Raw genomic sequence first — 16,117 nt, 5'->3', positions numbered from 1 at the left:
AACTATATTATTTTGCGTGGGTTGCATTAGCAACATCAATGATTACACATATAATAATATCATAATGAGTTCTGGTTCCTCCAGAAATGTCCTGTACCTCGGGCCTAAATAGAGTCCAGGCCGGTAAAGGAGTTCAGTGAACTCAAGTGACTTTTGTCACGCAATGTTTGTCCGTTCATTCCGTGTAGCGTAAACCCAGTATTAATCATACAATAAATATAAAAATTATTTTACCACAGAACTTTAAAGCGTATCAACTCTTAGTAAGTCCTCAACTACAACTAACTACATAAATCATCACCGTATACATGACATCAAAACAAATGAAATACCGTATACAAAAAGGTTGTAGTCAGTCGGTCAGTCAGACAATCCAATCCGCCAACAGATCTCCAGCGGAAAAAGGCCACGAAGAACAGAGAGGTGTAGTCCACGGACGCCAAGAGTGGATCCGATACTGGGTAAACTCTATTAGGCTACAAAACACACGTTTAAAGGCAACAAAACAAACGAAATAGAGAAGCCTCGGGAACTGAGGATTGAACACATCCTCATTCACGTCTCCATCACAAAAACCCTTTTTGCGCAGCTGATGCTGGCTATTTAATTGGGAATTAAAGGGAAAGCGACCTATTGGAAGGAGAAGCACTGAGACGGTTCAGAAAAATTCAGGGCCGTCACAATTATCCCTGCATATTGGCAATGCTCAGTAGGCTATAGACCCAATACATTATCTCTGCATATTGGCTATGCTCAGTAGGCTATAGACCCAATACATTATCCCTGCATAATGGCTATGCTCAGTAGGCTATAGACCCAATACATTATCCCTGCATATTGGCTATGCTCAGTAGGCTATAGACCCAATACATTATCACTGCATATTGGCTATGCTCAGTAGGCTATAGACCCAATACATTATCCCTGCATATTGGCTATGCTCAGTAGGCTATAGGACCAATACATTATCCCTGCATATTGGCTATGCTCAGTAGGCTATAGGACCAATACATTATCACTGCATATCGGCTATGCTCAGTAAGCTACAGACTAAAATATATTATCACTGCATATTGGCTACGCTCAGTAGGCTATAGACCCAATATATTATCACTGCATATTGGCTATGCTCAGTAGGCTATAGGACCAATACATTATCCCTGCATATTGGCTATGCTCAGTAGGCTATAGACCCAATACATTATCCCTGCATATTGGCTATGCTCAGTAGGCTATAGACCCAATACATTATCACTGTATATTGGCTATGCTCAGTAGGCTATAGGACCAATACATTATCACTGCATATCGGCTATGCTCAGTAAGCTACAGACTAAAATATATTATCACTGCATATTGGCTACGCTCAGTAGGCTATAGACCCAATACATTATCACTATACTTGAATTGCCCTGCCATTGTTGTTCTTCTCAGACCATTTGGAAATTATTTGTTAAATGTAGGTACATGATCACACTGGTAATAGATAATTTGTTGTTGTATTTATGAGGCACAGCTGAGTGAGTATCATCCTTTGCTTTTTTTTACCGGACTGATGGCCTGCATCTGATGGTCAGTCTGAGGGGCGGGAGGGAGGGTACAGCGGTGAGGCTGCCTCATGGCTCAGCGTCCCTCTGCTCTCACTGCCTCCACTGAGCAAAGAGGCCACAGTCTTCCAGCTGATGGGTTAGCTCAAGTTACACTGCATTATTTCTGCCTCATGCACCAATTCATGTTTTTGCTATAACTTTGCTTTGCTATAGTCATTCATTGCAGCTGCGGTGCATTTTATGGTTTATAAAAGTGTTGAACAAAGTGTTGACAGTGCTGAATAACTTAAACAAGAACTTACTCAAAAACAGCAGTTCTTTGCTGTATCCGTTAAGTCTCTCTTTAGTCTCTCTTTAGTCTCTAGTTTTTAAATCTTACAGTATCAACTTTGCTGTGTGAATGAGGCTTCTTTATACAGTCTATGACTCGAGGAAACTGTGCAGACACCGTAATATGAGCTATCTGATTCGCCAACAGTAGACATTTAGATGCACTTGATTTGCTGTCTGGGCCTGCCGAGTAGGCGGACATCTAACTTCAGACATATGCAATGGTTCAAAATGGGAACACTTATCTTCCCGGCACTAAGGCTGCTGAATCAAACACACCTACCCTTAACATCGAGAAACAAATGAAAAAAATACAAACGCAAGGCTTTATCGTTGTTTTTTTTTTACAGAAATGTTTGGAGATCGACTGGTCAACTGACCACTGGTCCTAAAGGTTAATTTGCATAATTTAGTGGGATTAAATTGTCCTGTGTATTTTCGTTAGTCATCATGTATCTTATTTATCTAACATAGCTATCACACCCTCACAGCATTCAGAGCCTATATTGAGCTCTTAAACATTTTGAATTTCAATAGCTCCTTGGTCATGTGACCTAGTGACTTCAAACAAGGTTGATTTAGGTACATTTTTGTGAAGAGGTATGAGGGTTGTGATATGGGTCATTTAATAGTAAAATCATTTAAGGGATCAATACATTCGTATATTGCTTCCCCAGTATCTGCATGAACCATCAGGCCCAGTGTTTTTGGTTGACCCTGCTGGACAGAAAGAGAAGGAGGAATCGGAACAGGCTGCATTCAAATTCAGGTCTTAGTTATTCCATTGTACTGGATCTAATACATATTAGCATTTTACATACATTCATAAGTGTAATACTTTTTTATGACATACTGTGAAAAACTCTCTTGGCTGCTGGCTCTGTCACTTTCAGACATGCGCAAAGCAGACTTGAACTACAGGGGTTCTCTGTAAAGAGAGAGGAACCCAAAAGGCACAGACACACCCCTTGACTTTCAATTGGCACCGTTGACCTGTATGTATTCTCTCCTGATTGGCGGCTCTGTGGTGCATAGTCTGGCAGTCAGAGACATCCTATTTTGTATTTATGGGAACAAATATTTCCTAACACTTTGGATCCTTTTCTCGGACAGTTAGAAGAGACAATGCATCAATGCAAACAAAAATGGATTACTAATCACTGTCCATGAGTAACCTCAACCTTGTGGGTCTGTGGGTGTTTGGGACAATAAAGTACCAACTCAATTCTACCACTGACTAATCTCTCATTCCCCTATGAGCGGGGACACAGGGCAATTTCTGTTGAATCTGACAATTAATCTTAATGGTTGTACAGTCGTCTCAAATAAAACTGTGAAGGACCTCGGCGTTACTCTGGACCCTGATCTCTCTTTTGAAGAACATATCAAGACCATTTCAAGGACAGCTTTTTTCCATCTACGTAACATTGCAAAAATCAGAAACTTTCTGTCCAAAAATGATGCAGAAAAATTAATCCATGCTTTTGTCACTTCTAGGTTAGACTACTGCAATGCTCTACTTTCCGGCTACCCGGATAAAGCACTAAATAAACTTCAGTTAGTGCTAAATACGGCTGCTAGAATCCTGACTAGAACCAAAAAAATTGATCATATTACTCCAGTGCTAGCCTCTCTACACTGGCTTCCTGTCAAAGCAAGGGCTGATTTCAAGGTTTTACTGCTAACCTACAAAGCATTACATGGGCTTGCTCCTACCTATCTCTCTGATTTGGTCCTGCCGTACATACCTACACGTACGCTACGGTCACAAGACGCAGGCCTCCTAATTGTCCCTAGAATTTCTAAGCAAGCAGCTGGAGGCAGGGCTTTCTCCTATAGAGCTCCATTTTTATGGAACTGTCTGCCTACCCATGTCAGAGACGCAAACTCGGTCTCAACCTTTAAGTCTCTACTGAAGACTCATCTCTTCAGTGGGTCATATGATTGAGTGTAGTCTGGCCCAGGAGTGGGAGGGTGAACGGAAAGGCTCTGGAGCAACGAATCGCCCTTGCTGTCTCTGCCTGGCCGGTTCCCCTCTTTCCACTGGGATTCTCTGCCTCTAACCCTATTACAGGGGCTGAGTCACTGGCTTACTGGGGCTCTCTCATGCTGTCCCTGGAGGGGGTGCGTCACCTGAGTGGGTTGATTCACTGATGTGGTCATCCTGTCTGGGTTGGCGCCCCCCCCCCCCCCCCCCCTTGGGTTGTGCCGTGGCGGAGGTCTTTGTGGGCTATACTCAGCCTTGTCTCAGGATGGTAAGTTGGTGGTTGAAGATATCCCTCTAGTGGTGTGGGGGCTGTGCTTTGGCAAAGTGGGTGGGGTTATATCCTTCCTGTTTGGCCCTGTCCGGGGGTGTCCTCGGATGGGGCCACAGTGTCTCCTGACCCCTCCTGTCTCAGCCTCCAGTATTTATGCTGCAGTAGTTTATGTGTCGGGGGGCTAGGGTCAGTTTGTTATATCTGGAGTACTTCTCCTGTCCTATTCGGTGTCCTGTGTGAATTTAAGTGTGCGTTCTCTAATTCTCTCTTTCTCTCTCTCGGAGGACCTGAGCCCTAGGACCATGCCCCAGGACTACCTGACATGATGACTCCTTGCTGTCACCAGTCCACCTGGCCGTGCTGCTGCTCCAGTTTCTTTCAACTGTTCTGCCTTATTATTATTCGACCATGCTGGTCATTTATGAACATTTGAACATCTTGGCCATGTTCTGTTATAATCTCCACCCGGCACAGCCAGAAGAGGACTGGCCATCCCACATATGCTCTCTCTAATTCTCTCTTTCTTTCTCTCTCTCGGAGGACCTGAGCCCTAGGACCATGCCCCAGGAATACCTGACATGATGACTCCTTGCTGTCCCCAGTCCACCTGACTGTGCTGCTGCTCCAGTTTCAACTGTTCTGCCTTATTATTATTCGACCATGCTGGTCATTTATGAACATTTGAACATCTTGACCATGTTCTGTTATAATCTCCACCCGGCACAGCCAGAAGAGGACTGGCCACCCCACATAGCCTGGTTCCTCTCTAGGTTTCTTCGTAGGTTTTGGCCTTTCTAGGGAGTTTTTCCTAGCCACCGTGCTTCTACACCTGCATTGCTTGCTGTTTGGGGTTTTAGGCTGGGTTTCTGTACAGCACTTTGAGATATCAGCTGATGTACGAAGGGCTATATAAAAATACATTTGATTTGATTTGATTTGAATAGTTTTTAATCTAAACCTGACCTTTTTTACTGGAGTACACTAACCCCTAATTGGGGCTCTTTTCTTAACATACAGTAGCAGTTTACCAGATAACAAGTCAAGAAGAACAAAAAGTAGATTGTTGTAAGGGTGTATTACATCCTGTGATGGCCCCATTGTCATATCCATGCTGGATTCTGAGTGGTAAAATCATAGCAGAAAAGTGTGTGTATACATTTTCGGCCAAGACAGAACTGCCAAAGGGGGTGGAATTGCAATCTACTGCAGAGACAGCCTGCAGAGTTTTGTCACACTATCCAGGTCTGTGCCCAAACAGTTCGTGCTTCTACTTTTAAAAATGTACCTTTCCAGAAATAAGTCTCTCACTGTTGCCACTTGTTAGAGACCCACCTCAGCCCCCAGCTGCACCCTGGACACCATATGTGAATTAATTGCCCCCTATGTATCTTCAGAGTTTGTAATGTTAGGTGACCTAAACTGGGACATGCTTAACACCTTGGCCGTCCTACAATCTAAGCTAGATGCCCTCAATCTCACCCAAATGATCATGGAACCTACCAGGTACAACCCCAAATCCGTAAACTCGGGCACCCTCATAGATATCATCCTGACCAACCTGTCCTCTAAAACCACCTCTGCTGTCTTCAACCAGGATCTCAGCGATCACTGCCTCATTGCCTGCGTCCGTAATGGGTCCGCGGTCAAACGACCAGCCCTCATCACAGTCAAACACTCCCTAAAACACTTCAGCGAGCAGGTCTTTCAAATCGACCTGGCCCGGGTATCCTGGAAGGATTATTGACCTCATTCCGTCAGTAGAGGATGCCTGGTTATTCTTTAAAAGTGCTTTCCTCACCATCTTAAATAAGCATCCCCCATTCAAAAAATGTAGAACCAGGAACAGATATAGCCCTTGGTTCACTCCAGACCTGACTGCCCTTGACCAGCACAATAACATCCTGTGGCGTACTGCATTAGCATCAAATAGCCCCCGCAATATGCAACTTTTCAGGGAAGTTAGGAGTTAGCACCTCCTCCCAACTGCCCACAGCACTGAGGCTAGGAAACACTGTCACCACCTTTTAAATCTACGATTATCGAGAATTTCAATAAGCATTTTTCTAAGGCGGGGCTTGGTTTCAACCTGGCTACCCCTACCCCGGTCAACAGCTCTGCACCCCCCACAGCAACTTGCCAAAACCTCCCCCATTTCTCCTTCACCCAAATCCAGAAAGCTGATGTTCTGAAAGAGCTGCAAAATCTGGAACTCTACAAATCAGCTGGGCTAGATAATCTGGACCCTCTCTTTCTTAAATTATCTGCCCCTATTACTAGCCTGTTCAACCTCTCTTTCTTATCGTCGGAGATCCCCAAAGATTGGAAAGCTGCCGCGGTCATCCCCCTCTTTAAAGGGGGAAACACTGTAGACCCAAACTGCTACAGACCTATATATCTTACCCTGTTTTTCTAAGGTCTTTGAAAGCCAAGTTAACAAACAGATTACCGACCATTTCGAATCCCACCGTACCTTCTCCACTATGCAATCTGGTTTCAGAGCTGGTCATGGTTGCACCTCAGCCACGCTCAAGGTCTTAAACGATATCATAATCGCCATTGACAAAAGACAATACTGTGCAGCCGTATCCATCGACCTGGCCGAGGCTTTCGACTCTGTCAATCACAGCATTCTTATCGGCAGACTGAACAGCCTTGGTTTCTCAAATGACTGTCTCGCCTGGTTCACCAACTACTTCTCAGATAGAGTTTAGTGTGTCAAATGGGAGGGCCTGTTGTCCGGACCTCTGTGGGGAAGCCACAGGGTTCAATTCTCGGACCGACTCTCTTCTCAGTATACATCAATGATGTAGCTCTTGCGGCTGGTGATTCTCTGATCCACCTCTACACAAACGACACTATTCTGTATACTTCCGGCCCTTCTTTGTACACTGTGTTAACTTCTTGAGTGTAGGGGCAGGATTTTTGTTTTTGGCTAAAAAACATACCCATTTGAAACTGCCTATTTCTCAGGCCCAGAAACTAGAATATGCATATAATTGTCAGATTAGGATAGAAAACACTCTAAAGTTTCCAAAACTGTCAAACTATTTTCTGTGAGTATAACAGAACTGATATTGCAGGCGAAAACCTGAGGAAAATCAAACCAGGAAGTGCTGTTTTTCCTGAAAGCTCTCTGTTCCATTGGATGCCTTGCCTCCATTTAAGGGATATCAACCAGATTATTTTTCCTATGGCTTCCTAAAGGTGTCAACATTCTTCAGACATAGTTTCAGGCTTTTATTTACAAAAATGAGCGAGAAAGATAACATCGCATCAGTGGATAGCTGGGTGTTCGCAGAGTTTTGCTTGCGCAACAGAATGGGGCAGCCATTGTCTCTCCCTCTCCTATTGAAAAAGTGACAGTCCCGCTTGATATATTATCGATTATATATTTTTAAAAACAACCTGAGGATTGATTATAAAAAACAATTGGCATGTTTCTGTGGACATTACAGATACTATTTGGAATTTTCGTCTGCGATGTCGTGACCACTCGAGCCTGTGGATTTCTGAACATAACACGCCAAACAAATGGAGGTATTTTGGATATAAAAATAATCTTTATGGAACAAAAGGAACATTTATTGTGTAACTGGGAGCCTTGTGAGTGCAAACATCTGAAGATCATCAACGGTAAGCGATTTAATCTATTGCTTTTCTGACTTTTGTGACCAATCTACTTGGTTGCTAGTGTTTGTAATATTTTGTATACTGAGAGAGATGTTCTTACATAAACGCTTGTTATGCTTTCGCCAAAAATCTGTATTGAAATCTGACATGCCAGGTGGATTAAAAACAAGCTAAGCTGTGTTTTGCTATATTGCACTTGTGATTTCATGAAAATTAAATATTTTTAGTAATTTAATTTGAATTTGGCGCGCTGCAATTCAGCGGGTGTTGATGAAAATGATCCCGCTAAAGGGATGGGTGTGTCAAGATTAACTAACCTCCAAACGAGCTTCAACACCAAACAACTCTCCTTCCGTGGCCTCCAACTTCTCTTAAATGCAAGTAAAACTAAGTGCTTGCTCTTCAACCGATCGCTTCCCACATCTGCCCACCCGCATAGCATCACTACTCTGGACGGTTCTGACTTAGAATATGTGGACAACTACAAATACCTAGGTCTCTGATTAGACTATAAACTCTCCTTCCAGACTCATATTAAGCATCTCTAATCCAAAATTAAATCTAGAATCGGATTCCTACTTCGCAACAAAGCATCCTTCACTCATGCTGCCAAACATACCCTCGTAAAACTGACGATCCTGGACTTCGGCGATGTCATTTATAAAATAGCCTCCAACACTCTACTCAGCAAATTGGATACAGTCTATCACAGTGCCATCCGTTTCGTCAACAAAGCCCTATATACTACCCACCACTGCGACCTGTATACTCTCGTCGCCAAACCCACTGGCTCCAGGTCATCTACAAGTCATTGCTAGGTAAAGCCCCGCCTTATCTCAGCTCACTGGTCACCATAGCAGCACCCACTCGTAGCACGCACTCCAGCAGGGGTATATTTCACTGGTCACCCCCAAAGCCAATTCCTCCTTTTGCCGCCTTTCCTTCCAGTTCTCTGCTGCCAATGACTGGAACGAATTGCAAAAATCACTGAATATTTAAGCATCAGCTGTCAGAGCAGCTTACAGATCATTGCACCTGTACGTAGCCCATCTGTAAGTAGCACATCCAGTAGCAACTACCTCATCCTCATCATATTGTTATTTATTTTATTTCCCAAAAATATTTTTGCCCCTTTGCACCACAGTTTCTCTACTTGCACATTCATCTTCTGCACATCTACAGTGCCTTGCGAAAGTATTCGGCCCCCTTGAACTTTGCGACCTTTTGCCACATTTCAGGCTTCAAACATAAAGATATAAAACTGTATTTTTTTTGTGAAGAATCAACAACAAGTGGGACACAATCATGAAGTGGAACGACATTTATTGGATATTTCAAACTTTTTTAACATATCAAAAACTGAAAAATTGGGCATGCAAAATTATTCAGCCCCTTTACTTTCAGTGCAGCAAACTCTCTCCAGAAGTTCAGTGAGGATCTCTGAATGATCCAATGTTGACCTAAATGACTAATGATGATAAATACAATCCACCTGTGTGTAATCAAGTCTCCGTATAAATGCACCTGCACTGTGATAGTCTCAGAGGTCCGTTAAAAGCGCAGAGAGCATCATGAAGAACAAGGAACACACCAGGCAGGTCCGAGATACTGTTGTGAAGAAGTTTAAAGCCAGATTTGGATACAAAAAGATTTCCCAAGCTTTAAACATCCCAAGGAGCACTGTGCAAGCGATAATATTGAAATGGAAGGAGTATCAGACCACTGCAAATCTACCAAGACCTGGCCGTTCCTCTAAACTTTCAGCTCATACAAGGAGAAGAATGATCAGAGATGCAGCCAAGAGGCCCATGATCACTCTGGATGAACTGCAGAGATCTACAGCTGAGGTGGGAGACTCTGTCCATAGGAAAACAATCAGTCGTATATTGCACAAATCTGGCCTTTATGGAAGAGTGGCAAGAAGAAAGCCATTTTTTAAAGATATCCATAAAAAGTGTCGTTTAAAGTTTGCCACAAGCCACCTGGGAGACACACCAAACATGTGGAAGAAGGTGCTCTGGTCAGATGAAACCAAAATTGAACTTTTTGGCAACAATGCAAAACGTTATGTTTGGCGTAAAAGCAACACAGCTCATCACCTTGAACACACCATCCCCACTGTCAAACATGGTGGTGGCAGCATCATGGTTTGGGCCTACTTTTCTTCAGCAGGGACAGGGAAGATGGTTCAAATTGATGGGAAGATGGATGGAGCCAAATACAGGACCATTCTGGAAGAAAACCTGATGGAGTCTGCAAAAGACCTGAGACTGGGACGGAGATTTGTCTTCCAACAAGACAATGATCCAAAACATAAAGCAAAATCTACAATGGAATGGTTCAAAAATAAACATATCCAGGTGTTAGAATGGCCAAGTCAAAGTCCAGACCTGAATCCAATCGAGAATCTGTGGAAAGAACTGAAAACTGCTGTTCACAAATGCTCTCCATCCAACCTCACTGAGCTCGAGCTGTTTTGCAAGGAGGAATGGGAAAACATTTCAGTCTCTCGATGTGCAAAACTAATAGAGACATACCCCAAGCGACTTACAGCTGTAATCGCAGCAAAAGGTGGCGCTACAAAGTATTAACTTAAGGGGGCTGAATAATTTTGCACGGCCAATTTTTCAGTTTTTGATTTGTTGAAAAAGTTTGAAATATCCAATAAATGTCGTTCCACTTCATGATTGTGTCCCACTTGTTGTTGATTCTTCACAAAAAATACAGTTTTATATCTTTATGTTTGAAGCCTGAAATGTGGCAAAAGGTCGCAAAGTTCAAGGGGGCCGAATACTTTCGCAAGGCACTGTATTATTCCAGTGTTTAATTGCTATATTGTAATTACTTCATCACTATGGCCTATTTCTTCCCTAATCTTACTACATTTGCACACACTGTATATAGACTTTTGTATTTTGTTATTGACTGTACTTTGACTGTAATATTACCGAAGGTGACTGCCCTTCTTGTTCGGGTGGCGCTCGGCGGTCGTCGTCGCCGATCTACTAGCTGCCACCGATCCTTCGTTCTGTGTTCGTTTGTTTTTGTCTAATTGGTTTCACCTGTTTCTTGTTTGGTTATTAGGGTGGGGTTATATAAGTTTGTTCAGCCCGCTTCTGTTTGTGCGGGCTTGTTTGTATGTATGTGTTCGAGTGGTTTGTGTTTGCTTTTTGGGTTTCTCGCTGTCCTTTATTTTTTCACATTATTTGTTCCTGTGATTTATTTCTGGACATAAAAGCGTGTTTTTCCCGCATCCTTTTGCTCTCTGCGCCTGACTCCACACCTATACACTCATTGAGCGTTACATGTACATTTGTTTATTCCAAGTGTAACTCTGTTTTTTTGTTTGTGTCACACTGCTTTGCTTTATCTTGGCCAGGTCGCAGTTGTAAATGAGAACTTGTTCTCAACTGGCCTACCTGGTTGAATAAAGGTGAAATAAAAAAAGATTGTATGTGGGAATGTCTTATGTCCGTCCTACATGTAGTGTTGGTACATGGAATATTTCTCAACTGCATATATCATAAATTGCTATTGCAAATAGAAGTATTATGTTCAACAACTGTCATTTTCAGATATTATTTTGACAAACTGTGGTGGTTAATTTCTGTATTACCAAATGAGGAGAGAGACAAACTTCACACACGAGTCAGAGTTATACATAAACTACATCTTTAATAATAAGAGCTTTGAATTAGAAATTACTTTCAATTTCAATTCAATTAAATTTCAATTTCTAATGAACCATTGAGAGTGACAACACAAAAGTACAAAGATCTTTTATAGCCAAGATACACACCTCTCAACCTACATGACAAACAACAGATTAATAGAATGGTCACAAGGTTAAGATTTGTATGAAAGATACCTATAATACATAGCAGACAGTATCTGCTGTGTCAACAGTTTTCATTGTATAGACCAGTGTCTGGCCCTCTGACTCCAAACTGGAACCGTCTCACCCTGGTACGGTATAGCACAAAAACATTACCTCATGTTATCTGGAATGCTCTTTAGGTTTTATCACCCAAAGACATCGTAAACCTCCTCTGTCAGTGTTATCTCATAGAGGCTCTCCTCAGTAGAACACACACACAATAGTTAACAGAACACTCTATTCTGTCGAATAAAACAACCATTATAATGCAATACAAGCATTATAACATAATCTTGCAATTTCCACTTCAAAACTCACTTTGGTGCTTACAATTCATTCTCTATTGTCATAGATTTGGTGGGCACTGTCATCTGTGATCTTTGTGATATGATTTTCTTTAAGCACGTACTGATGAAACTGTCACTTAATATTTTTTTCTAAAAGCCTACAAACGGTCTACAGTTGTGGCCAAAAGTTTTGAGAATGACACAAATATTAATTTCCACAACATTTGCTGCTTCAGTGTCTTTAGATGTTTTTGTCAGATGTTACTATGGAATACTGAAGTATAATTACAAGCATTTCGTAAGTGTCAAAGGCTTTTATTGACAATTACATGAAGTTGATGCAAAGAGTCAATATTTGCAGTGTTGACCCTTCTTTTTCAAGACCTCTGCAATCCACCTTGGCATGCTGTCAATTAACTTCTGGGCCTCATCCTGACTGATGGCAGCCCATAATTGCATAATCAATGCTTGGAGTTTGTCAGAATTTGTGGGTTTTTGTTTGTCCACCAGCCTCTTGAGGATTGACCACAAATTCTCAATGGGACTAAGATCTGTGGAGTTTCCTGGCCATGGAACCAAAATATTGATGTTTTGTTCCCCGAGCCACTTAGTTATCACTTTTGCCTTATGGAAAGGTGCTCCATCATGCTGGAAAAGGCATTGTTCGTCACCAAACTGTTCCTGGATGGTTGGGAGAAGTTGCTCTCGGAGGATGTGTTGGTACCATTCTTTATTCATGGCTGTGTTCTTAGGCAAAATTGTGAGTGAGCCCAACCCCACACATGAATGGTCTCAGGATGCTCAGGCATGACACAGAACTGATGGTAGCACTCACCTTGTCTTCTCCGGACAAGCTTTTTTTTTCCTGGAGAGAAGTGGCTTCTTTGCTGCCCTTCTTGACACCAGGCCATCCACCAAATGTCTTCGCCTCACTGTGCGTGCAGATGCACTCACACCTGCATGCTGCCATTCCTGAGCAAGCTCTGTACTGGTGGTGCCCTGATCCCACAGCTGAATCAACTTTAGGAGACGGTCCTGGCGCTTGCTGGACTTTCTTGGGTGCCCTAAAGCCTTCTTCACAACAATTGAAACGCTCTCCTTGAAGTTCTTGATGATCCGATAAATGGTTGATTTAGGTGCAATCTTACTGGCAGCAATATCCTTGCCTGTGAAGCCCTTATTGTGCAAAGCAATGATGATGGCACGTGTTTCCTTGCAGGTAACCATGATTGACAGAGGAAGAACAATGATTCCAAGCACCACCATCCTTTTGAAGCTTCCAGTCTGTTATTCGAACTCAATCAGCATGACAGTGATCTCCAGCCTTGTCCTCGTCAACACTCACACCTGTGTTAACAAGAGAATCACTGACATGATGTCAGCTGGTCCTTTTGTGGCAGGGCTGAAATGCAGTGGAAATGTTTTTTTGAGATTCAGGTAATTTGCATGGCAAAGAGAGACTTTGCAATTCATTGCAATTCATCTGTCCACTCTTCATAACATTCTGGAGTATATGCAAATTGCCATCATACAAACGGAGGCAGCAGACTTTGTGAAAATTAATATTTGTGTCATTCTCAAAACTTTTGGCCACGACTGTACATTTATTCACTCTGTGATAGGGTTGGATCCTATATGCTACTTCTATTGTCCTGTAAATTGTTCAGTGCCTATGATTTAGGCTGTATGTGGAATGGGGCATAAAGGAAATTACCTCTACTAATAAATTACTACTAGATTATAGTGATAAGGAAAACAGCATACAAATTCGGCTTGCGTATTCATTTGCCTATAACTAATCATAATTTTTACATAAAAAAGAGAATACTTCAAAATGAGAAGGTCCTGCCATGGAAAAGACGACTGGGTGGACATAAAGTGCAAAGGAGGGGAAATAACTCCCACCATGCAGCAGGACACCTTCAGCTGTGGGGTCTTTGTAATGTAGGTTTGATAGTTCTATTTTCAGTAATGAATGGTTAGCTGTTATGTGACAATTAGGTAAAAAACGTTTTTTTTTTTTTTTTTTGGTGTAGATAGCCAAGGAAGTTGCACAGAACTTCCCCAACATCCCATCCCATCCCATGTGCCTAGGAATGAAGACAACAGAGTTCAAGAGAGTAAAGAACAGAAACTGGAAGTGCAGTCTTTGTTGTTGAAAATGTATATTAAAACCCATCCACACTGAAGAGGCTCTGAAATGTACATCAACCAGGGATAAAGAGAAAGTTAACACGGTGAAATGTTTCATACTTAATTGAACTTAAGTGTCTGTTGACATGTTGGAAAAGATTAAAGGTCTACAATTTGTTTAATTTGTCAATATTATATTTGTATTAATTGATTTATTGGTCAACGTTACTGTGGTTACATGTTCAGTATACTGTATGTATTGTCCAGCAAACCCACTGCAGCCTACCTCACCAGCTCACTCTCCATCCATGTTCAGTATATATATTGACCAGCCTACCTCACCAGCTCACTCTCCATCCCTGTTCAGTATATGTATTGTCCAGCCTACCTCACCAGCTCACTCTCCATCCATGTTCAGTATATATATTGACCAGCCTACCTCACCAGCTCACTCTCCATCCCTGTTCAGTATATGTATTGTCCAGCCTACCTCACCAGCTCACTCTCCATCCCTGTTCAGTATATGTATTGTCCAGCCTACCTCACCATCTCACTCTCCATCCCTGTTCAGTATATGTATTGTCCAGCAAACCCACTGCAGCCTACCTCACCAGCTCACTCTCCATCCCTGTTCAGTATATATATTGACCAGCCTACCTCACCAGCTCACTCTCCATCCCTATTCAGTATATATATTGACCAGCCTACCTCACCAGCTCACTCTCCATCCCATTTCAGTATATATATTGACCGGCCTACCTCATTAGCTCACTCTCCATCCATGTTCAGTATATGTATTGTCCAGCAAACCCACTGCAGTCTACCTCACCAGCTCACTCTCCATCCCTGTTCAGTATATATATTGACCAGCCTACCTCACCAGCTCACTCTCCATCCATGTTCAGTATATATATTGACCAGCCTACCTCACCAGCTCACTCTCCATCCCTGTTCAGTATATGTATTGTCCAGCCTACCTCACCAGCTCACTCTCCATCCCTGTTCAGTATATGTATTGTCCAGCCTACCTCACCAGCTCACTCTCCATCCATGTTCAGTATATATATTGACCAGCCTACCTCACCAGCTCACTCTCCATCCCTGTTCAGTATTTGTATTGTCCAGCCTACCTCACCAGCTCATTCTCCATCCCTGCTTTGGACAATTAATAACATGACTCTCGTACTTTGCCCTTTTCATTTATGGTTGATATAACGACGAAAGGAGATGTTATCTGTCTCTCTCCTATTGTGTACCACTGTTAAATACTGTGGAAAAATAAAATAAAACTGGGAAAATAAGTACTTAGAACTACCAATTATTGTAGATAAATATTAAAGAAAAGGGTAAACACAACACTGGACCGAACCCCCTAATTTTCAAACTAATAATAATGTACAACAGTATAGAAGATACATGACTAGAGGTTATGCAATATGGGTGTATATCAAATCAAATCAAATCACATTTTATTTGTCACATACACATGGTTAGCAGATGTTAATGCGAGTGTAGCGAAATGCTTGTGCTTCTAGTTCCGACAATGCAGTAATAACCAACAAGTAATCTAACTAACAATTCCAAAACTACTGTCTTATACACAGTGTAAGGGGATAAAGAATATGTACATAAAGATATATGGATGAGTGATGGTACAGAGCAGCATAGGTAAGATACAGTAGATGGTATCGAGTACAGTATATACATATGAGATGAGTATGTAAACAAAGTGGCATAGTTAAAGTGGCTAGTGATACATGTATTACATAAGGATACAGTAGATGATATAGAGTACAGTATATACGTATACATATGAGATGAATAATGTAGGGTATGTAAACATTATATTAGGTAGCATTGTTTAAAGTGGCTAGTGATATATTTTACATCATTTCCCATCAATTCCCATTATTAAAGTGGCTGGAGTTGAGTCAGTGTGTTGGCAGCAGCCACTCAATGATATCCACTGCATGCTTCTTAGGTGTGTAATTGACAAGACCAAGGAGCAATTGCAAATGTGAAACTATGTACACAAACAAGAGTGGGCAATAT

The sequence above is a fragment of the Oncorhynchus clarkii genome, chromosome 22 (assembly GCF_045791955.1).
Source record: "Oncorhynchus clarkii lewisi isolate Uvic-CL-2024 chromosome 22, UVic_Ocla_1.0, whole genome shotgun sequence".
NCBI lineage: Eukaryota > Metazoa > Chordata > Actinopteri > Salmoniformes > Salmonidae > Oncorhynchus > Oncorhynchus clarkii.
Note: the sequence above shows the minus strand (reverse complement) of the source record.